Source organism: Neolamprologus multifasciatus, chromosome 9, assembly GCF_963576455.1.
Source record: "Neolamprologus multifasciatus chromosome 9, fNeoMul1.2, whole genome shotgun sequence".
NCBI classification, from domain to species: Eukaryota; Metazoa; Chordata; class Actinopteri; order Cichliformes; family Cichlidae; genus Neolamprologus; species Neolamprologus multifasciatus.
This window is the reverse complement of record NC_140447.1, coordinates 11,559,513-11,583,479: the sequence shown is the minus strand read 5'-3', so window position 1 is coordinate 11,583,479 and position 23,967 is coordinate 11,559,513. Positions and strand designations below refer to the sequence as shown.

Below are 23,967 nucleotides of genomic sequence, written 5' to 3'. Positions count from 1 at the left end.
GAGAACCCTCATCCTAGAGAAAAAAGTGCTCGTGGAAAAGCTCATGGAAAAGAAGAAGAAACGCTTCCGCTTCTTCTGGAGGAGGGACACTCCTGCTTTTTCTACTTTTTCTACTTTTTCTACTGCTGATGTCACCACGTCTTCCTCCACCTCTGTTCCATCTTAACTTTCACCTCTCCTCTCCCTTTCTCTCCCTTTCCCTCCTGACACCTCTCCCTCCCCTGTCTCCCTTTAACTCCTATCACCTGTCCCATCTCCCTCCCCCCTCTCTCTCTTTTCACCCTCACCCCCCAACCAGTCCCGACAGTTGACTGCCCCCTCCAGAGCCTGGTTCTGTCATAGGTTTCTTCCTTTAAAGGGAGTTTTTCCTATCCACTGTCGCACCTAGTGCTTGCTCAGAGGGGATTGTTGGGGTTTTCTCTCCTCTATTTCTTTCCTCCTTTCTATCCCTTTCCTTTACCTTCTTCTTTACAACCCCCCCCCCCCCTTTCTATTTCCTCAATAATTTAATAATAAACACAATTGGCAAAATTTTAAAAAGTCAGATCAATGTCTTCATTCAAGAATTAATTGTCTTTGTTACGGGGTCATGTGTATTTTGTGTTTTCCTCGGGCTGGTGATCCTTGCAGTCGTTGAGTCCAGGAGTCCAGATTTTTAGTGTTTTAATCACATTTAGTGTTACAGTTTAGATCACAACAATAGGATATCCACAATTTAGGATTCAGACATTTGTTTTTTTCAATACCGTAATCATTCTATGATTGAGTCGTTTACAGAACCAGCAGTTAGCAGCAATAACTTCAGTTCATCGACATTTGCAAGCATTTCTTTATACACAGCATTTCTGTCAGGTTGTGGTCTGGACTTCCATGCAGTAGATTTGCTGCTGTGTTTGGGCTCATTATCCTGTTGCATGGCCTAATTTAGGAGAAGCTTTAGCTGTCGGACAGACGGCCTCACATTTGACTCTAGAAAACTTTGGCATACAGAGGAGTTCGTCGACTGCAAGGTGCTTATTGCTTGTGTCTGCAGAACAAGCTCAAATCACCACAATTGAACCAGCATATGTTAAGAAATAAATATATATTCTTAATGCTTATTTGCTGATTAGATTGTTTTATGAGAGGCCCAGACTTGACTAGGTCACAGGCTGACAGGAAACTGCATGTTTCTGCAGAATATGAGGACCAGACAGAGTGAAACTAAGTTCAGACAAAGGGTGACAGGTTGCCCTGGCAACAGACTTCAGAAAGGGGAAGTTATTGCAAGCTGCACAGGAAGTTTTAGTGCACAGGCATATTAATAAATCAGACACAAAAAAAAAGAGGAACTAAGTAAACTGAGTGTGTGTGACGTGCAGCGGAACTATATAACCATGCTGGCTTCTAATGTTTTCAGACTTGAGCTGGCGTTTCTGTGCTAAGTCTCCATTTTCCGGAAAATGTAAAATTAAAGATCAATTTTTGAGTTAGACCACTTTGAGCCGTGTCTTTTTTGGCCGTTAAAGAATACAAAGAACTTGATTTAATACATACTTGACAGTGGATTTGAGGTGTTTGTGCTGTGTTTGATTTTTGCTAAAGTTACTGCTGTGCATTATGGCCAAACCTCCACTTTGGTCTCATCTTTTAAAAATATGTTGCTCCAGAAGCCTTCAAGGGCAAATTTGCAAACCTCAACTGAGTTGTTGTGTTCTTCTTAGAGACAATAAGCTTTCTCCTGGCAGCCCTTCGAAACCAACCATACATGTTTTGTCTTTTTCTAATTAAACTGTCATGAATGTTTACATTTAACATGCTGTTTAAGGCCTGCAGAGGCTCAGATGCAGCTCTTGGGTATTGTGCAGTTTCTGTGAGCACTGAACAGTCTTTGGGGTGGATCTGAATGCTCCAGACTAGCAAACTTGCTCACGGTCAGTTAATCAAGTGCATAGAGCTCTGTGATGAATTTTCACATTTACTCTGTGAATCTTCATTCTTCTAGCTAGTCTTTACTCTTCTAGAAGCTTTCTTTGCTCACATGTCTGCAGCACTGAGTCTATGTCTTCTCCACTGCTATTCCAAACATGGTGCTGATGCAGGGGTCATTAACACAGTAAGATTTAAGTGCACAAAATGTTCACATCATAATAGTAATAATAATTAGAGGAGAGTATTATGTAGTCCAAGAAGTGTGTGGAGAAGAGAGTTCAGTGTGGAGGAGGGAACCACGGCGTTCAGGAGTCAAACTGCTTTGGGGGAAAATGCTATTGCACAATCTTGCTGACCTGCTCCTGATGACGCAGAGTCGTCTTCAGGATGGAAGGGTGGTAAACAGTTGGTGGGAAGGGTGGTGCATGTCAGCCATAATGCTAGTGGCTTTCCCAGTGAGGTGTAAATAACCTGTAGACTGGGTAGAGAGCTGCCAATAACACTCTGTGCAGTCCACACTATCCTCTGCAGGGCTCTGCGGTTGGACGCGTGGCAGTTTCCATACCAGACTGTGATGCAGTGGGTTCGGATGCTCTGCATGGTACCTCTGTAGAAGGTGTTAAAGATGGGTTTGGATGTGCACCTTCTTCAGTTGCTGCTGAGCTCTTTTTGTCACTGATTTGGTGTTGCTGGTCCAGGACAGGTCCAGGGGCGGATCTAGAGAAATGTTCCTAGGGTGGCATGGAAATCAAATGGGGTGACAAAATCAAAGCCTTGTTTTAAACACATATGCACGTGTTACATATGGTTAATGCATAAGTATATGTTTCATATAAATATGGTCTATAACTTAATTATTTTCTATAGCCCACATAATTAAACATTTCTGTTACATAAAATGTGTGAATTTGTATTTTATGTGCTATATAGCCTTTATAATAAATAAGTATGTAACCAATGAGTATAAAATCCAGAAAGCTACACAAGTCTAACTTAAGCTTCACACTGTTTTTTGTTAGAAAAACAATCAAATTGTTACTGACTACTACTACAGTCAGAAATATGCACTGTCACAAACAATATTTTAAACCAAATTTTTCATGATTTGTTAGTTAATAATTTGAGGTCCAAAATATAATTGGCCATTTTTGGCTACTTTTGATTGTTTTTGTTTAGTTTTTTTCACCTCGTCTTTCTCGGCATCATTCTTTTTCAGCACAACCTCACATGTCCAAATTTACAGTTATTTATTCATTGACAAACTGTATTAACACAACTGGTCTGAAATCACACAAACACATAAAATCCTAGTAGTAGTTATATTTTCTTTTCACTGCAAAAAGTACTAACAAGTTTAGTAAATTATTTTCATAACTTGAAATGCAAATATAAATTGTAAATTTTTAAAAAAAATTATGCAAAACTGTAGTAAATAATAAAGTTCTAAACAACTATTCATCTAAAAATGCAGCCTGTGCATCTCGTGTTTTTTTTTTTCTTGTAGAGCCATTTAAAAATACTAAGACTTTGCTTGCGAAATTTTGAACACTAACACATCTGGTCGATTCTAAGCTAACCAGTTAAAAATAAAGAAAAAACAACTATATGTGCTGTTGAAGATTTATCTGGGAACATAATATATGACATGACCCTGAAAGAATAAACAACATCTTTAGGGATTTCTATGAAACTTTATACTCACCACAAATAAGCCCACTTAAAAATGATATTGATCTGTTTTTGGACAACATAACTCTTCCAAAATTACTAGACAGTCAAGAATGGCACTGGATTTGCCGCTCACACCAGGTGAACTCCAGGAAGCCCTGATAAGAATGCCCAATAATGAGGCTCCAGGTCCAGACGGCTTTCCAGCAGAAGTGAGTGAACTTTGACAGAGTGAACTGGAAAGTTTTACTTGCAACCAAATTTGGTTTTAGAAACTCTTTCATAAACTGGTTAAAAATATTATATAATTCCCCAACAGCTTGTGTCAGAACAAATGACCAAACATCCTCCAGCTTTTGTCTCTTGAGGGGCACCAGGCAGGGATGCCCACTCTCCCCTTCACTGTTTGTAATTTTTATTGAACCACTAGCAGCAGCAATTACAGTAATTAGGGGCATAAAATGCAAGAATGTAGAAGATAAGATCAGTCTTTATGCAGACGATGTGTTGCTTTTTCTCCAAAACTCACAAACCAATCTCTGGGGTGATTACATTGATAAACTTCAATAAACTGGTCAAAATCTACAGTCTTTCCAGTTAATTGCTCTCTGCGTAATTCTAATGTCTCTTCTGTTTTTTCTTTTCTCAACAGGTGATCCAGGTGATTGTTTTTAAGTGCCCTTTCTCACTGTCCCTCTTCCCCTCTGTTTTCTTTCTCTCCCTCTCTTTCTTTCTATGTTTCTTTCTTTCTCCTTTTAATGTCCCCCAGTCATGTCTGTCCCATCTGTAACAGCTGAAAATAAAATAAAATAAATACATAATAATAATAAAGGTCAATCAAATGGACCAATATGGCAAGGCCATAATGATCCACTTGGTAAAGTAAATCCGTTGGGCATCTTTCTAGGCCTTTAGAAAATAATTCTGATGGAATCAAACAAAAAAAGGAGCTGTATGTGAGGCATTCAGGGAACACTGGCCATTTATGTGGAGCGAAATCTGTCTCAAAAGTCTTACAAATGATACTCAATTGTATATAGCATTTGTATTCTATTTATTCTACTGTATATAGTATTTTATTTTATTCTATTCTATTGTGTACAGTTGCGTACAATATCTTATTCTTATCTTATTCCAGTGTTTTTCTAAATTTCCCACATGTGGGACTAATAAAGGTTATCTTATCTTATTTTATCTTATCATAAACTAAAATTTTAGAAAAGTGTTCAGTGATTGATAAGTAACTTTTGAGGACTCACAAGTGTGCGCTTCGATCCACAGACAAAAACAAAACAATGTTTTGTTTGACAAATTCTATGAAACATTCACGCTCCAGTTTGTTTGTTATTCAGAGATTTCATGGCTTCATGGTGCAGATGAATGACTTTTTGCACCAATCAGGCCGAGTTTATCTGCAAAGCAACACAAGTTATTATGAGGTTCATCAATCAACCAGTAAAAGATCTAACCTTACTGAGTGGGACCAAGTAGCTATCTATACTTTTCCTATGAAAAAACCTTCTAAAGCTGTCTATAGTTTTACTTCCAAAGTTCATCAGCAAACAGTTTGAATGCCTGTAATTATCAGGCTGTACTCAAGCCAGTTAATTAGTCTGAAAACTGCTGTGACTCCAAACCCAAGTACCCTCCTGGGAAATTATGGCTAATGTCACACTTGGATCTGCTGATAGAGAAGTGAGTCCGTGTAACCTTTATTAAATCAGGCAAAACAACACATACTTATTTACTGTGGCGGCCTGCAGAAAGCAAAACAATAAATAAATGGGGGTGAGGGTAAGCTGAAGCCATCTGATGTTTATGTTCATGAATATTACACACGGAAACATTTTGACTTTTTTTTTTATTGTTTACTAAAATACTTTTAAATCTCTAGTTTTCGTTTAAGAACCATCTAGTCCAGCAGGTGGCGGTAATGCACGTTAAAGCTCTAACCGCCAAAGTAAAACCCAAAAGAAGAAGAAGCCGCAGAGTTCCCACTTCATTGCGTTTGTGTTTTAGTTTATTTTTCTTCCTCATCTAAAGTGAAGCACTAAGGTAACTTTGATTTGAGTTCAGTCAATCTTGAATTTAGCTCCTGAGTGAAGTTTTCTGTTGCTCTCCTCGGTCTCTGTTGTCAGTTATTTGTGAACCTGTTGAAAGAAAAAGCCTCTACATCAAATCAACCTGCTATAAACTAATTTACAAGAAGATATCAACAAATACTAATGAAACACTGAGAAGACAACAGTGTTATTATTAGAAGAAAGCTTTTAAATTAGCTAAGTGTAATCAGAGTTTCTGTTGTTTTATTAGCCTGTTACTAAGCGCTAGTTAGCATCTCTGTGTCACTTTGTGGCACCTGCACAGTTTTTGAATGCAGCGTGCTATCCAAGCTAGCTAGCTAGCGCCACCCTTCATCCATATAAGGTCACTTCCGACTACAAAAAATCCCAACATGTTGGCGGTAAAAGTGCTATAATGAAATCCATTTATGAGAAATATAAAAATAAATGTCTTCCAGGCTAAAACACAGCTGCCTTTGTCAGCACAAAGTTGTGTTGTCCCACAGGGCATGTGATTGTAAAAACCGGCCTCACTCTGAGACGCCTGTTATTAGAATCATTTCAAAGATGATTTGATCAATTCTGATCAGTATTCAGTAAATGAGTCCGATTAACTGTTAGCAAAATAATAATGATAAGAATAAATAACATATAAGAGGAGTATATACAAAGAGGAGGAAGGCACACATTAGAGAACAGAATGCTTGAAAGTAGTGCAATGGACTTGATACAAGTAGAGAATCGGAGTGTGACTGAGTGATGAGAGTTACTCAGATCATGGCTTTCTAAACCCACTCAGATAGGATAATCTTCCACGGCACACCTGATCAGTTCTCACGGCACACGTATATATGCCGCGGCACAGTGGTTGGGAAACACTGTACTCGTTTATGCAGCTCCATCGATTGTTCTGTTTTCGTTCTTTGCCAGGGCCTTTTTAAAGAGGAATTGCTCTCCTGGTACTGGTGTGCCATACTGCTGAATTTGGTATCGGTGCTCAAACCTTTTGTGTCTGTTTTAAACAAGTTGCCCACCCAGGGAGGCTAAAATTGTTGTTTGTGCTCTCAGATGAACATATGAGACACTTTGACTCTTCAGTGCAGTGTGGAGCCTAACAAAGTTATGTTTTGTGTCCCAGCTGATCAGCAGGAGGAGAAGAGTCTGACGGAGCAGCAGAGGAAATTTCAGCTACTTGGACTCAGCTCAGCCACTGCAGAGAAAACAATGAGTTCGACAAAGAAGGTGACAGATACTAGTGTTAAGAAATACTCCATTAAAAGCTGAAGTACTGATATATGTTTTATGCTAAACTAATGGAACCTTGTGCTATATTAATGTAATGTAAAAATAATGTATATAATGCCTACATGACTTTGCCTCTAAAGAGGAAAATGGGCAGGGAAGATGTTAAAGTGGGATTCAGCAGGACTCAACCCTAAAATCAGCTGTAGTGGCTCAGTGTGGGGAAAAGAATCACAGCTCACAATCATTTCTATTGAGAGCTCCAGTAGGTTTTCTTAATGTACAGGCTGTGATCAGCTGACCTGCTGCTCTCTGTGAATTCAACCAGATGTTAGCAGATGTTTCATGAGTTGTCCTGGCTGATTTCCATTCTCTACACTGACAGTACACTGTCTTTATATTAGACACTATACTGTTGGTATGTGGGTGGAGCTCAGTGAATAAATGTCGGCATCATGAGCTTAAGTTTAAGTGCATCTCTGCTACACTTGATGTAACCTAACTCTGACATGAGCACCACAGTTTCCGTGCACCTGTCACACACTGTTCATTACTTTAAATCCATCACAGTACAGTAAACTTGCCTGCTTGTCCTGTACTAACCTGCAGAGGATTTTACTGCAGTCTTTGAATCAAAAATGTTATTTTTTTTAGGTAGGGATTAAAAGTAAAAAAAACCCTCAGGTTACAGTCAGACTCTGACATCATCCTTCACTGAACCAAGCTAGTAATTGTCACATTTGATTTATTATTATTGAAGAAATTAGACAATTATAGAAATAGAAAATAGAAAACAGCAACAGGAAATATAAAAAAGTACAGACCTGGTAAACATTTATTACTATTCTGAGTGTGTTAGCATTAATATTTGTGCACAAGCAGGAGGGATGGGCATGATTTTAGAGTGTTTGAACAGTCATTAGTTATCTCTAACACCAGGTTGGATGTAATGTGTTACTACTACCAGTAGGTGGGGATAAGAGACCTTTAAGGTGTTTGGTTCCACACTCCACCTTCAGGTTTAAAACTAGTGTTAATGGAGGGAGTTTGAAGCTTCAGTTTGTTCAATGAATGCATTTCACTCACTGCCTCTGTTTGTATCTCTGTCACTGCAGGACCAACATGGACCGAGAAGTCAGCGCTCTCAGGAGGCCGACAAACCTCACAGAAGAAAGAGAGAGAGAAAAAACACCTGTGACGAGTGTGGGAAGGATTTTACCTGGAAGTCTAAACTAAAACAACATCAGCTCATCCACACTGGAGAGAGACCGTACCAAAGATGTGTACTGGTGTGATCAGTGTGGCAAATACTTTACAACAGACGCACACTTACAAAGCCACATGTTTACCCACACTGAGGAGAGACCTTATCAATGTGACCTGTGTGAGAAGACTTTTAAAGCACCTCGTCACCTGAGACAACACCAACAGATCCACACCAGAAAGAGACTCTACAAGTGCAGTTACTGTGAGGTATGTATTTTTATTTTCCTCTTGTAAGTTCAGTCTGACTGTTTGGAACAAGTCTGCTCATTAAATTGTGTTAGCATGTTAGCACTTCTACTGCACCGAAGAGTAGCTCTGAGCCATTATTCAGATTTTCATTTCAGTTATGATTTTTGTGACAAATTAAAGTTTTGCAAATGACTAACGCAAAACTGAAAAATAGGGGGCACCTGGATTTGAACCGGGGACCTCTTGATCTGCAGTCAAATGCTCTACCACTGAGCTATACCCCCTCACGATTAGCATGGAGGACGCATATGTATTTATCAGGATCATAATCATTCCCCCATACAAAGTTGGCATAGAGTTCATGTTTATATCTTCAATTACGTGATAACAAATTGATTTCGTATACTTTACATACTGTACAGCACACCATTGTCTATTTAACTGGAAAGACGGGATTCTGTACATAACGCTATCAGTGGATGTGTCGTCATCAAAACGAGACGCTACCGGATACAGCAGTGTATCGAAAGGAAAGGGGAACAAACAAAGTGAGAATGGTATGATAGCGTTTTTAATCCCTATACCATATTTTTAAATATCTTAAACCTTGTTGTTGTGTACTCTCTCTGCTTTAATAATCTATGTGATCATTTGAAGTCTCGGTGGTGAAGTTGTTTGTCTTTAACCGTGCCCAAACTGAGTAGCTGTGAATTTGATTAGTCACTCGAGCTAATGCCAGCTAGCGCTTAGGTTAGCCACAAGGTCCCTTAGATAAATACAACTTCCAGTATTTGTTGCTATTAGCTACATTAGATAGCCATTACAAGGCTCGCAAAATTTCAAAATCTCTGGTAGCCCTTCTGGCAGGCATTCTTCAGTTTTTGGTAGCCCAAAATAAATTTAAGTAGCCCGAATAAAAAAGAGAGCAATTTTTTTATGTTTTGTTTCCTTTACAATATTATACATTAAAGTATAATATTGTAACGGAAACAAAAATTAATCAAAACAATTGTTAAAATGCAAATCACAACAACTGTATAAAACTTACAACCATCAACTCAAATACTTGGTTCAAATTGAACAGAAATTTCTATGGACTTGTAAGAACTGTGTAGAACATGAATCAGTCTGTGTCAGATCCTGAATTTGAAATTTCCACTGAAGTCACGGATAAGAGGTAAGTGGAATCAAGATTGAGGCCATTTGCTTTTTGAAGTTTGCAAAGACTGCTAAATTTTGCCAGTGGTAGTTCACTCTTTGCAACATAGCACGCTGTTCTAAACAGATTTTTCAGGAGTTCTTGTTGTGCTTGGTTTATTTTTAGTATGTTTTTTTGCAATTGCTGTTTGTTCTGGGAAAGAACAGACTGGGCAATAATGCATTTCTTGCATTTCTCATGGGTTCTGACGGGGTCTTTCTTAAAATTACTGGTCCCAGTAACAAAGGCGCCTGTCGACTCAGAAATCAAATGAAACTCACAACACACCTGGCAGAACATTGTTATTTAGCTCGTCATATTCCAGCCACAGAAATTCTTTCATGAAACCAAAACAGCTGCGCTTTCTTTTTGCCTCATAGTCTGATTTGTCATAACTTTTCCGTTTTGTGGTAAGCTTTTCTTTGGCTGCCCCTTCTTCACCCTGACCTGTCTTATTTAGCTGAGCAGAACTAAAATACCAGCGTAAATCCTGCTGCTTTTACACACGTACTTACATAACGGTCAGCGATTCTTTGCGCACTCAACCTCTCACATGTTTAAGCTTGCTGCGAGAGATTTCACTTGTCGCGTTTGAATAGTAAGCTAATGAGTGATAAGACGATGTCAGTGGAATTGGTGCGCAATTAATCGTCACTCACCAATCAGTGCTGCTGCTCTCTACACACCGTTCGTGCGATTGCAAAATGAAAGTGAAAGCAAAAAGCAAGCGCAAATTCAAACGCGATTTCAATATGTCACACATTGAAAGTGGCTCATCGATGCCAATGACATAATTACTCAGCTACATTGGCGAAAGAATGCAAAAGCATAGACATATATTTTCCTTCCTATGATAGCCCGACGGGCAGGGCTGAGTTAGATTTTGGTAGCCCGACTGGAAAAATCGCTAGCCCCGGGACGTCGGGCTAGCGATTTTGCGAGCCCTGCATTAGCTAAGTGTTATCAAATGTAAATGGTTTATGTATGTCTTTGATGTGGACTACAGAATTCCAGAGGACTTCGCTCTCAGCTTAAGGACAGTGTACCTGTGGCTGGGTTCTCTCCACAGGGAGCTTACGGAGTGCAGGACTCCCTCCATAGTGGGTAAGAAACTGTTAAAAATAAAACTCAGTTGCATGCTAACTTCAAAAAAGACATTTTGTATTGGCCTCCAAATAAAGAACAATGTGCTTTTTGTAATACTGTTTTTTCTCTTCTACTTTTATTAAACAGATTTACCAGTGTTAAGAATGAACTGCTTCCAAGCCACCAGCTGGAGCTGTCAGAAAAAAATGTGAGTCATTAAACCAATTAATGCTGTCTTCATGAAATGCTTAAATGGTATTTGTGTTTTGTGCTTGGTTTTACTATAAAAAATTACTTTTTTGTCAAATGCAGCTCAGTTTAATCACAATAGACACAAAGTGCAAGTAGTAAAAATACGTTTCTGTGAGTATCTCACTTAGGGCTGGGCTATATCATACCGTTCACGGTAATACCGGTGTAATTTTGGGCAACAATAGGAAAATGAAATATCGTGATAGAATATGAGTAAAACGCGCATGCGCAGTGCCTAGGTTTACATATGCACATGGCGGCGACGCAGAATGAGAAGAGCAAACGCGGATCGTTAAATGAAACAGATGAACCAGAATTGGTTTGTAAAAATGCTGCAACTTCAGTGGTGTTGAACTGGTTTAGCTTTCGTCCGTCAGATACACAACAAAGCACTATTTTTGGTAGAGCATGCTAGCGGGCCGTCGTTATTACCATGTTGTTTGGAAAATACGGCACACTTAAAATCAATCCTTTGATTTTTCTGAAAATCGACAGTGCCCGTTATAATCCCGTGTGCCTTTTGTATGAATTCTGGTTGTGTTTACTGACCTCGAAACGATTTTATGTCGTACACGGCACTCGAAAATCTGTCAAATGTTTTAGTACGACTTTGCTAAGCTACGAACCCGCACTGCTTGGTGGATTGTCGGAGCATTACGGCTATATTAGGCAGGAGCCTCGCGGAGTGATACGTACTGTGCTTCAACATAATATTACCGTATTGTGTGTTTATAACCTCTTTTTAAATTTTGTGGATATTATACATGGTTATGCTGAGGATATGTCGGCCAATTTCCACTGGAAATGCCTTTTGGTTAAACTGTCAGCAAGGAATTTGCACTGTTACATTTTTATATAACTTTAATGCACATAAAAAAACAGCTGCTTGTTTAAGTGAAAATACATTGATGAGGTTTTTTGCACTAATAAAGTTGTGGAGTTGTAAAGTATTTTGTCTATTGTCAATTATATCGTCAGTTATATCGTTATTGCATGGCTGCTGCTCGGTGGCATGGGCCGGTCAAACATCTGCAGCGAGTTGAAAAAACGCAGAGTATAGGTTTGTGATTGATGCTTTTCTGGGTGATGTATGACGTTCATGTGAAAATGTGCTAAAGAGAAATCCTACAAATGAACCCTAAAAAGGCACATCTGTGAAGTGAAAACCATTTCATATATCATGATGCTCATTGAGAGAAGGCTGAGGGTTTGTGGCACTGTGAAATAAGCAAAGCATGGCTACTTCCAGGAATCTAAAATATAAAACATATTTACTTATTTATCATTCTTTTTGATGGTACATGATTCCATATTTCTTGCTTCATTTATTTGACGTCTTCAGTTTGTATCTACAATATAGAAAAACCCTGACAATGTGTGTCCAAACTTTTGACTGGTAGCCTTCAAGAAAATCTTTCATACGTGCTGCTTCATTTGCTCTGATATGTAACTTTCGGAAAAAGACTTGGTGCATTGGTTTATGTGTGGCTCGTTGGTCTAGGGGTATGATTCTCGCTTAGGGTGCGAGAGGTCCCAGGTTCAAATCCCAGACGAGCCCATATGTTGTCTACAGGACCAAAATGTTGTTTAGCCTCTATTTGATCCAGCAATCAGTGAGATGTTCTCTACAGCTGCAAATCACACATGTTCCCATAGTAACTCATTTAGTGCAGCTAAGAGATCTGATATGAATGACCTCATTGGCCTTGGCCAAGTAGAAAACATCCACAAATATTTCCAAAAATCTAGTGTTGTCTTCGTTTTTTATTTTCAAATATTGAATAACAAGACAAAACTGCAAAGGTGAATTAATTATTTTCACATTCTTAATTAACTGAATCCTTTCACTGAACTACCAAACAAACAACTTGGTACTCTCTTTCTGGCCAGTGTCATTGAAGTTTTAAAAAAAAACTATAAACATGTGATGAGCGTCTTTTGAAGTGGATTTTAATATTACGCTGCAGCCGAGAGAGCACTCTGGTCAAACGTCAAAATGGTCTCTAAGTTTACACGTTAGTTTTGACTGCTAATGAAAATAGTTTTCTTTACAAATAACTCTCGCACTGAACTAACAGCCAATCCCTCAACAAGTTTGTGCTCTCTGCTCATATTGCCTTCATATTAAATCATTTTGTGCTTTTTAAAGAACTTATTTTAACATTGCACTCAACAACAAACAAATCCTCCATAACAACAACAGTAACTTCAATGGCGAAACTGCATTATATTTCTTCAGGTCAATATACGGGCCCCAAGTAGGAGTGAGGTAAGCCGTGAGTTTGAGACCCTTGCTAAAATGAAATGGTGGAGAGTCCCAGGTATTTATACACCAGTGGGATGTGTCCCTTAAAGGGATCCGGACACTCATCTTTCAAAGCTCCTTAGACTAACAGGCCCTGGATGACTGAGAACAGACAAAACTTCTATCTTTTAGGCACTGCTGGGAGTTGAACCCAGGATCTCCTGTTTTCTAGTTTAATACTTGCTAGACAGGCACTTTAACCAACTAAGCCACAGTGCCACATACACACAGGTGAGTGACTGATGAACACTGAGAAAACCTCCAACCGTTAAATAGATTTGAGCCTAAACAGAAACACATGAAAGGCAGTCTTGTTTCTTATATTAATCACCAGAGGTTGTCGCATAAAAAGAGACGACGTGTTTAAAACTCAGGGGTTAAAAGTGGGACGGTGTTTTTGTTTTTGCTAGCTAAAGGTTCAGCTGCTGTTTTTCACAGGGAGAGAAGACAGGGAGCTAACATCACATGGAAATGGAGAAAGATAAGAAAGACGGGACAGGAGAGGTGAAAGTGGTTCACAATAATATCACACAGATGTACATAAAACATACATCATCATCATACAGCACAAATCCATTTAGAAGCTAGTCTAAATAAATGAGTCTTTAGCTGCTTTTTAAAAAACCTAAAGATGGAGTCAAAGTATTCCACAACCTGGGGGCCACCGCTCTAAAAGATCTGACTCCTTTGATCCTAAAACGTGTTTGTGGGACCACCAACAGCCTTTGATTAGATGATCTCAGGCTGTGAGAGGGAGGGTGGGGTTCTAACAGATCAGAGATGTAGGCAGGAGCGTCACGACTCAGAGCTTTAAAAGTCAGCACTAAGAGTTTGAAATGAATTCTAAAATGTACTGGAAGCCAGTGTAATGAGAAGAAAACCTATGTAATGTGCTCTCTTTTTCATGCCTTTGTTAAGAGCCTTGCAGCAGCAGCATTTTGGACTGACTGGAGACAGTTAAGATTCTTTTGGCTCAAACAAAGAAAACGGCTGTTACAATAATCGAAGCAAGCTGAAATAAAAGCTTGAATAATCATTTCCAATTCAGATTTAGACAACAACAGTCTGGTGAGGAGTAGTTTGGGAGACTGTGGGTGTTCATAAAGTACCTCCTATCTCCTATTCCTAGACTTCTTCCCTGATGTTGATGAGAAAAGGTCATTGATAAATCGATAAACGCCTGTGAAAAATATCATTACAAAGGTTGGCATATGAAAGAAAGAACCTCTAGGGTCAGATCTATGGAACGCCAGGACTGCCATAATGAATTAATTAAATACACCATTAAATAATTAATTAAATGTGGCAATAATTAATTAAAATTGAAAATAATTAATTCAATAAATATTTAAGACACATTTAATTAATTAATTATTGACACATTTTATTAATTATTGACATATTTAATTAATTAATGTCACATTTAATTAATTATTTAATGGTGTATTTAATTAATTCATTATGGCAGTCCTGGCCTTCCATACAGATCTACTCATGTCTGCAGCAGCTAAAAGCCTTCTTTTGACATTAAAAAGCTGTTGGGTTTACTAAAGAGGCTCAGCGTCAGCTTGTGACTGAAAGTTGTGAACAGGAGTATTTTTGCAGCTGGCCTTTGATTCAAAATCTTAAACACTAAATGGGATTTGAGCCTAAGAAACTCAAACTGAGGATCATCCACAAAGACCAACAAGTCAAAGAAAACAGGCACGTTCTCATTTTTACAATCTCACATGCCAGTGCAACACGGACTAATATCAGGTTTAAATGTCAACATAATATACTCACCTAAATCTGTCTCTCAGCCCAGGAAGTCTGAACAGCCCCTGCTATGTAGTTACCAGCACAACAACCTGGATGTGATCCTGATCCCAAGGCTCTACTAAGGGAATAGTTTAAGCTTTTAGCCAATTCATTTCTGTGTTCGGGATTCCCAAAGTAATTCAGAAGGATCAAGGCTCTAATTTTACTTCTAGATTATTTGCACAGGCTCTCCAACAACTTCATTTTAAACATAAATCATTGGTGTGTCATCGTCAAAGTAAGGATTCATTAGAACGCTCCCATCAGCATTTAAATCATTGCTGCTTGTTGCACCGAACTGAAGGCTGATTGGGATGAAAGTTTGCCTTGGCGCTTACTGGCAGCCAGAGTAAGTAAGTTAATCCAATTTTTTTATATAGCGCTTTTTAAGACATGAAGCTATTAAAAAGTGCTTCTCAAGGGAATATAAAAGCTTATCAAACAAAACAACATATTACACACGAACATTACGTTGTCGCTTGCAATTAGGCTTCATTTAAAAAACATTATGTTTTTTAAATGAAGCCACAGAGTCGATGGTGTGTAGTGGGGGAGGTAAACTGTTCCAGTGTTGGAGCTAGGGTTTGAAAAGCGCGATCCCCCTTTGTTTTCAAACGGGTCCATGGAATAGTCAGAAGACCACTATCACTGGCTCTGAGGATCCGGTTTAGAGAGTTTGAAGGTTGAAAAAGCTCCGCGATATAGGTGGTGGCCTCACCTTGTAAAAATATGAACATAAAAGTGAGAATTTTAAACTGATATCTGTACCCAACCAGACGCCAGTGTAAGGATTTTAACATGAGAGTGATATGGGACTTCCAGCCTAATTGCAAGCGACAACGTAATTCAAACAGAATTCAAACAGTTTAACAGAAACACATGAAAGGCAGTCTTGTTTCGTATATTAATCACCAGACGTTGTCGCATAAAAAGAGACGACGTGTGTCAAAGTCAGGGGTTAAAAGTGGGACGGTGTTTTTGTTTTGCTAAGTCTCCACGACACTCTAAACTTCAGGCTGCTCATCCACAGTCAGCCTCCTCCATTGCCCCTTGATGCCCACTCACACTAGTCAGCTTCTACGACAGTGGGTGGGGTAACTGCAGAGTTACTCTAGTTTTGCGTTTTCATTTTTTCCATTTTTTCATTTGTTTTTAATTTTGTCTAGTTTCACTTACTTTCTATTGTGAGTTTATGTATTTTAGTTTAGTTTTTATTGTTTGAAATTGTTTTGCTTTTCATTACAATTTTCAGTTCAATTCTATTTTATTTATATAAATAAAATTACAAATCACAGCAACAGTTGCCTAGGGGTGCTTTAGACTGTAAGCTAAAGACCCTACAATAACACATACCCCACAGTGGCCATGAAGAACTCCCTTTTAAAAAGAAGAAACCTCCAGCAGAACCAGGCTCAGGTAAGGGGCTGCTGTGCCAGAGAGCAAGAGAATAATAATAACTAATAATAAGATGCAGAGTGGCGTATAAACACATAGTCAGAAAAGTGACATGAGAAGAATCTTATTGCAGCACAACTAAGGGAGGATTCAGGGTCCCCTGGTCCAGTTCTAACTTTATGCTTTATTCAAAATGAAAGTTTATGTTAAAGGAATTCCCTGACTTACACTGTCTTTGTGTCTTTGTTTAGAAGCAGAACGACACAGATGGATCCACTTCCCAACCCTGTCATCGCTGTGGTGGTGGGAAAGATATTTCTGTTCTAAAACTTTTGTGCATACAAAATAATACAAGAGGACTTGAAGGAAAGTAACACATTTACTCTCATTTGGGGCGACTGAGGATGGATCAGATGAGTTTCACACCTACCTTGTGTCCTCATACCTGGTGGTAATGGACAGCATGTTGATTTATCAGCACTGGGGTCTTTTGTTTGATGGTTCCACAGTGCCTCCTTCTGGCCATGAAGAAGCACCACACCCCTCTACTCTTTCCATTACAGGGAATGTGTAGAAAGCACAAACCTTTAATAATCACAGCTGAGATCATAAAGTGTAGTTATCCTTCCTTCCTTTCCTTCTTCCTTCCTCTTAAGCACTTAAGAGTTGCTGGAGAGGGAGTTGAAGAGTATCCCAGCTGTCACGAGGTAAAACTCAGGGTACACACTTGACAGTTCACCACTCATGATCACATTCCCAATAGATTATTGTAGTTCCCAAAAGAATCGACAATTAACCTAAAAAAGCAAGTTGTTGGACAGTGAGAGGGAGCCGGAGCATCCTCAGAGAACCCAACATGCAAACAACAGATTCACATGCACGACCTTCTTGCTGTGAGGCAACAGAACTAACCACTGCATTGCCATGCTGACCTTAGAGTGCAGTCCTGTGGTGGAAAATGTTACTGTGGGTGCTTTAGATTATATTACATACAAACAAAAAGTACTGGTTTATTATATCAGTGGGTAAACGAGTCAAGATTGGATCTAAAGGATGTAAATGGACACGCACAGAGCATTTCTGCTCAGTCTGAACACTCAACGCAGCCTCATTCGCCCAACTGAAACTCAGCGTTCAGTATCTCCTTTTTTTCACCAAAAGACTTTCTCTGTATCTCTGCTCTGTTTGTTTTTGACTTGAAACACTAAATAAATGTTTTACTACACATCTGTCTCGATTGTTTAATCAGCTGCTGTAAACTGTCCAAATTTAAAATGCTACATTTAGTAGATTTAGAGATATTTATTTCACTATTTTTAGGTAATGATACTTTATAAACCTGTTCGGCTGTTTAACAAAGACAGTATCATCATGTTTAAAGCACTTTTAAATCTGACAGCAGCACTCAGTTCTCCTGCACATGTGTGATCTTGGAGTGAACTGAAGGTTCAGATGCATCTCTCAGGTCCTGTGTGGGGACTTTGCTGGACTTTTGTCTGTTTCTTAAAGATGTGAATTTCAGATGCTATTCAGCTGGTGTAGTTATTGGAGGGGGGGGGGGGGTAGGTCTGAAACATCTTCTTTTGTCCTCCACTCTTCCAGTTTTATGTTTGTTTAATCAAGTGTAATAATACACATTGATTAAATGTCCCAAAGTAAAGAAATCTCTCTGTGAACATTTAGTTTGCTGCCATCTTGTGGCAGCAGCTGGCTACTGTTATTTTCACATGTGCATTGTGTTTTAAACAAACCCATTAATTAAATTGGTAATTTGAAGTAATATATGAAATATTAGTGTGGGTAAGTCCCAGATTTCAGTTTATTTGACAATAGCTACATTTAATAAGAAGATGTGAGATCCAAATATATGCTTCTGTCGACACGTGTTCATTTTGATGAGGTTTACTGAACAAATTTGAATCATCACAACAACCAAAATGTTAGCAACACATTATAAAGTTTATTATTATAACTATGCTAACCATGTTTATGTTTGATTTAGCTGTTTTAGCCTTACCTGCTAACTCAAACACGTTCTGTCACATTTAGAGGACTGTAAGTTCACACACATTCAGACTTTTGCAAACCGGAGTTGGAGATTGCAGAGAGAAGGAGAAGTGTCTTGTAAAAACTTTACAAGTTATACAGATTATTTTCTCAAACAGCAACCAGTGCAAACATGTTTTTCTGGACTCTAAGAAGGAGAAAGGGACAGGCTGATATGTCATGTTTTTTCTTCTTCAGTTCTTATTTAATCAAATGCTCTTTGATTTATTTGAATCCTATAATAAAGGAGGTTACTGTGGGTGTTGGAGAGGAGAACGCCCCTCTAAAAAAGTAAGATCTTTGCTCTGTGATGAAAATTATGTTGATGTTGTACATTTATAAATACACACATAAACATGCATGCACAGTTTTCTGGTTTAAAAGTAAATATTTGTCTGAATATTTGAGCTGAATCAGTTTTTACTGTGTAAGTTGTAGATTTCTTCCCTCTGTGGAGTCAACAGCTTCATGCAGTCGGTTCAGATGACTTTCTTGAGGCACTGAGTGCAGTTTGAGTGCATTACAGCAGACTGATCTTCTCTGTTATCGTTGTGTTTCCAGTGTGAGTGCACGAAAGGGTCTCATGGATCAACATGTGGTCCCTGGGACTCCAGCCACCTCTGCTGCACCAGTCTCACCTCCAGCTGAGACTCAGAGGAACGAAGCAAAGAAAGCTTCCTGGTGGCACAGATAAGGTGAGTTTAACACTGCAGAAATAAATAAATAGCAGTTTTATTATTATTATTGTTATTATTACTGGTATTTTTTACATAATTATTATTATAAATTTGATGTTATTGGCATCATTAGTAGTAGTACTAGTTATATTATATTATTATTTAAAATATTATTGTTATTATTATTGTTGCTGTTAAGTAAAGTAAGTGTATTGCATTTGTGCAGTGGTTACAGTGGTGACACTTATTAGACTCTGTAGGCTGTGCACCAGTTTTTCAGGGTCCTTTTAGGTGCAGTTGTTGCAACCACTGTCAATGTGACACCATCACAGAACAAGTTTATTAAACCAGAAGAAGAAAGAGAACTCTAATATGATGGCTGCACACCAGCTGGACCATTATAATCACATCACATTACTTCAAGGACTCCAAGAATGTTCATACAGGGAGGATAAATAAAGTTTTTGATTATTTATTATAAAAAAGAGATGATATATATATAATGCAGCAGGGACTCCACCAGCTAACATGTCAGGTCATTTGACACATTGATTTATTTATCATTTCTTTTTCTCTCTCAGCTTTTCAGTTCCACATTTTTGCCATTTCTTCCACACTTAACTCTTTTCTACAAGGTGAGCCCACAGTGAATGTAGGAGAGGGCAGGTGGCATTAAGAGATTTAAATGGGCAATCTAGGGGCCAGTTAGTTCTTCCTTTGGTGAAAGCTGGACTCTTCAGTTCAGCATGGTACAGCTCCAAAGATTCTGCAACATCAAACCCTCTGTTTGCTAATGTTACATCACCTGGGCTGAGGCAGTCCAGGTAATTTCAAAAGTTTCTTTTTTGTTTTTAAACTTTAGATATAAACAAAATAATAATAATGGATTGGATTTATATAGCGCTTTTCAAGGCACCCAAATCGCTTTACAATGCCACTATTCATTCACTCTCACATTCACACACTGGTGGAGGCAAGCTACAGTTGTAGCCACAGCTGCCCTGGGGCAGACTGACAGAAGCGAGGCTGCCATATCGCGCCATCGGCCCCTCTGGCCAACACCAGTAGGCGGTAGGGTAAAGTGTCTTGCCCAAGGACACAACGACCAGGACAGAGAGACCGGGGATCAAACCGGTGACCTTCCGGTTACAGATACGCTTCCCAACCCCCTGAGCCACGGTCGACCCAAACAAGAAAAGTAACATTTGTCACTCTCTATCTTCACGATGGAAGATTCATGTTCATCTCATAAGTGTTAGCAACAGTTCTAGAAAAGGAGACAGGTTTGTTCCAGTTTGCAGAAATGTTATTATAAATGTTCAAACTACTGCACTGTAAAATCTAATTAGTTCCCAGAACTCAAAAAACTATGCAAACTCTTTACCTCCAAAAAATTGAGTAAAGTTTACTTAAGATGACTGTTAGGAGAACTTATTCATTGCAAGTATGCAGTACTAAGAATAACTTGATGTTCCTGAAGGTGCTTTATGAATTGTTGACCCACTGACAAACATCATAGGTTCTACTAAATTAAAAAACAATTTGTGGAAACCTGATTATTATTTAAAAAGAATGATTAACAACACTTCTTGTAATGGTGTTAAAATCAGTCCCAATGTTTATTTTCAAATGCAAAAAGTAAACTACATTGCCGCCATGGCAACTATGACACGTTTAGAATCTTCTGACCACTTTGTCCTTTGATCCTTTGATCTTAAAAAACCCTCAAACAGGAGTGAGACACAATCACTTTTAGTCTGTTATTCGCAGCATTTATGTTCGCAGCATTCAAACGTTCGCCAGAGAAATCTTTTTAAAAATTTCAATACTTTTGAGAGTGACAGTTTACAGATTCAAACATGTCTCAGAGAAAAAACAATAAAGAAATTCTTGAAGAGAACGAACACCTGAAAATAAACCAGAGAGACATGCAGTGCCAACTCCAAGACATGGAGGAGAAAAACAGAGCACTGCAGGCAAAGCTTGATGAAAGACCACACACAAAGGAAGAGTTTCTTCAAGAAAAAAGGCTACAGGAGATAAAACAGAAGGAAATGGATTTCAAGCTTCAGGACATGGAGAAACACAACAAAGGCTTGCAAATCAAGCTTAATGAAGCTCTGAAAAAAATTAAAGAACTCCTCCAAGAAAAAGAACAACAGGACATGAAGCAGTGCAAACTCCAAGGCATGGAGGAAAAATGCAAAGCGCTTCAGGTAAAGCTTGATAAAACACTAAACAAAAATAAGGAGTTGCTTCAAGAACAAAAGCAACAAGAAATTAAACAGAAACAAACGGACTGCAAGCTTGAAGACGTGGAGGAAAAATACACAGCGCTGAAAATAAAGCTTGATAAAGCACTGCAAAGAAATAAAGATTTCCTTCAAGAGAGAGAACAGCAAGACATGAAACAGAAACATCTGGATTGCAAGCTTCAGAACATCGAGAAACACAACGAAGGCTTGCAAGTAATGCTTGATGAAGCTCTGCAAAAGAATGAAGAAATCCTTGAAGAGAAAGAAAAACTGGACAGTAACCAGAGAGACATGCAGTGCCAACTCCAAGACATGGAGGAGAAAAACAGAGCGCTGCAGGTAAAGCTTGATGAAAGACTGCACACAAAGGAAGAGTTTCTTCAAGTAAAAAGGCTACAGGAGATAAAACAGAAGGAAATGGATTTCAAGCTTCAGGACATGGAGAAACACAACAAAGGCTTGCAAATCAAGCTTAATGAAGCTCTGCAAAAAAACAAAGAACTCCTCCATGAAAAACAACAACAGGACATGAAGCAGTGCAAACTCCAAGGCATGGAGGAAAAATGCAAAGCGCTTCAGGTAAAGCTTGATAAAACACTGAACAAAAATAAACAGTTGCTTCAAGAACAAAAGCAACAAGAAATTAAACAGAAACAAACGGACTGCAAGCTTGAAGACGTGGAGGAAAAATACACAGCGCTGAAAATAAAGCTTGATAAAGCACTGCAAAGAAATAAAGATTTCCTTCAAGAGAAAGAACAGCAAGATATGAAACAGAAACATCTGGATTGCAAGCTTCAGAACATCGAGAAACACAACGAAGGCTTGCAAGTAATGCTTGATGAAGCTCTGCAAAAGAATAAAGAAATCCTTGAAGAGAAAGAAAAACTGGACATTAGCCAGAGAGACATGCAGTGCCAACTCCAAGGTGTGCAGGAACAATACGGAGCGCTGCAGGTAAAGCTTGATGAAACACTGCACAAATATCAAGAGCTGCTTCAAGACCAAGAACAACAGGAAATAAAGCAGAAAGAAGGCAAACAAGCCAAATTAGAAGAAGTGGAGAAAACATGCAAGAGACTTGAGCAGGAGAATAAAGAAACAATCGATCAGTTGAGAACCCTCATCCTAGAGAAAAAAGTGCTCGTGGAAAAGCTCATGGAAAAGAAGAAGAAACGCTTCCGCTTCTTCTGGAGGAGGGACACTCCTGCTTTTTCTACTTTTTCTACTTTTTCTACTGCTGATGTCACCTCGTCTCCCTCCACCTCTGTTCCATCTTAACTTTCACCTCTCCTCTCCATTTCTCTCCCTTTCCCTCCTGACACCTCTCCCTCCCCTGTCTCCCTTTAACTCCTATCACCTGTCCCATCTCCCTCCCCCCTCTCTCTCTTTTCACCCTCACCCCCCAACCAGTCCCGACAGTTGACTGCCCCCTCCAGAGCCTGGTTCTGTCATAGGTTTCTTCCTTTAAAGGGAGTTTTTCCTATCCACTGTCGCACCTAGTGCTTGCTCAGAGGGGATTGTTGGGGTTTTCTCTCCTCTATCTCTTTCCTCCTTTCTATCCCTTTCCTTTACCTTCTTCTTTACAACCTCCCCCCCCCCCCTTTCTATTTCCTCAATAATTTAATAATAAACACAATTGGCAAAATTTTAAAAAGTCAGATCAATGTCTTCATTCAAGAATTAATTGTCTTTGTTACGGGGTCATGTGTATTTTGTGTTTTCCTCGGGCTGGTGATCCTTGCAGTCGTTGAGCCCAGGAGTCCAGATTTTTAGTGTTTTAATCACATTTAGTGTTACAGTTTAGATCACAACAATAGGATATCCACAATTTAGGATTCAGACATTTGTTTCTTTCAATACCGTAATCATTCTATGATTGAGTCGTTTACAGAACCAGCAGTTAGCAGCAATAACTTCAGTTCATCGACATTTGCAAGCATTTCTTTATACACAGCATTTCTGTCAGGTTGAGGTCTGGACTTCCATGCAGTAGATTTGCTGCTGTGCTTGGGCTCATTATCCTGTTGCATGGCCTAATTTAGGAGAAGCTTTAGCTGTCGGACAGACGGCCTCACATTTGACTCTAGAAAACTTTGGCATACAGAGGAGTTCGTCGACTGCAAGGTGCTTATTGCTTGTGTCTGCAGAACAAGCTCAAATCACCACAATTGAACCAGCATATGTTAAGAAATAAATATATATTCTTAATGCTTCCCCCTTCCGGGGGATGGGGTGCCCTCAGGCCTCTGGCCTCTGGGCCTGAAGCTCGGTCCTCTCTGGCACAGCTGGCTGCCGGCAGAGCCCGCGGGCACGCCACTGCAACCCCCTCTGGCCTCTGCTCCGTAGCTGCTGGGTGACCTCTCGTTTGGGGCTCTCCTCAGCTCTTCCCTGGAGGGTGACACGGTTCTCCCCTTTTGGTGGTCCTCCTCGGGTCCTCGTACTCTGGGGCCTCTGGATGTCTGGGGCCTGGATCTCCTCCATACCTGCTTCATACCCTGGGGGACGGGGCTATGGCTCCCCACACTCCCTAGCAGATCATTACATGGAGAAACCTTTGGAATACAAGCATGCTGATCCACACATGTGTGCACACAGGTGTTCACAGACGCGG

The 23,967-nt window shown here is 39.3% G+C and overlaps 1 long non-coding RNA gene and 2 other non-coding genes across 5 annotated transcripts; 1 reads left to right on the top strand and 2 right to left on the bottom strand.

Moving 5' to 3' along the window:
- The first annotated feature begins 5,500 nt into the window (after positions 1 to 5,500).
- LOC146511073 (uncharacterized) lies at positions 5,501 to 19,194 on the top strand. Of its 3 annotated transcripts, XR_014876203.1 has the most exons (6): positions 5,501 to 5,634; positions 6,781 to 6,884; positions 8,000 to 8,357; positions 8,762 to 8,896; positions 10,544 to 10,641; positions 10,771 to 11,785. It is a non-coding gene; the product is annotated as an uncharacterized LOC146511073 (long non-coding RNA). The 3 variants fall into 3 exon arrangements; XR_014876205.1 differs by lacking the exons at positions 8,762 to 8,896; positions 10,544 to 10,641; positions 10,771 to 11,785 and adding an exon at positions 18,983 to 19,194; XR_014876204.1 differs by lacking the exons at positions 8,762 to 8,896; positions 10,544 to 10,641; positions 10,771 to 11,785 and adding an exon at positions 16,627 to 16,731.
- Positions 8,552 to 8,623, bottom strand: trnac-gca (transfer RNA cysteine (anticodon GCA)). The gene has a single exon. It is a non-coding gene; the product is annotated as a tRNA-Cys (tRNA).
- On the bottom strand, positions 13,311 to 13,399 carry trnaa-agc (transfer RNA alanine (anticodon AGC)). Its single transcript is given in 2 exon segments — positions 13,311 to 13,346; positions 13,362 to 13,399. It is a non-coding gene; the product is annotated as a tRNA-Ala (tRNA).
- Positions 19,195 to 23,967: the final 4,773 nt, after the last annotated feature.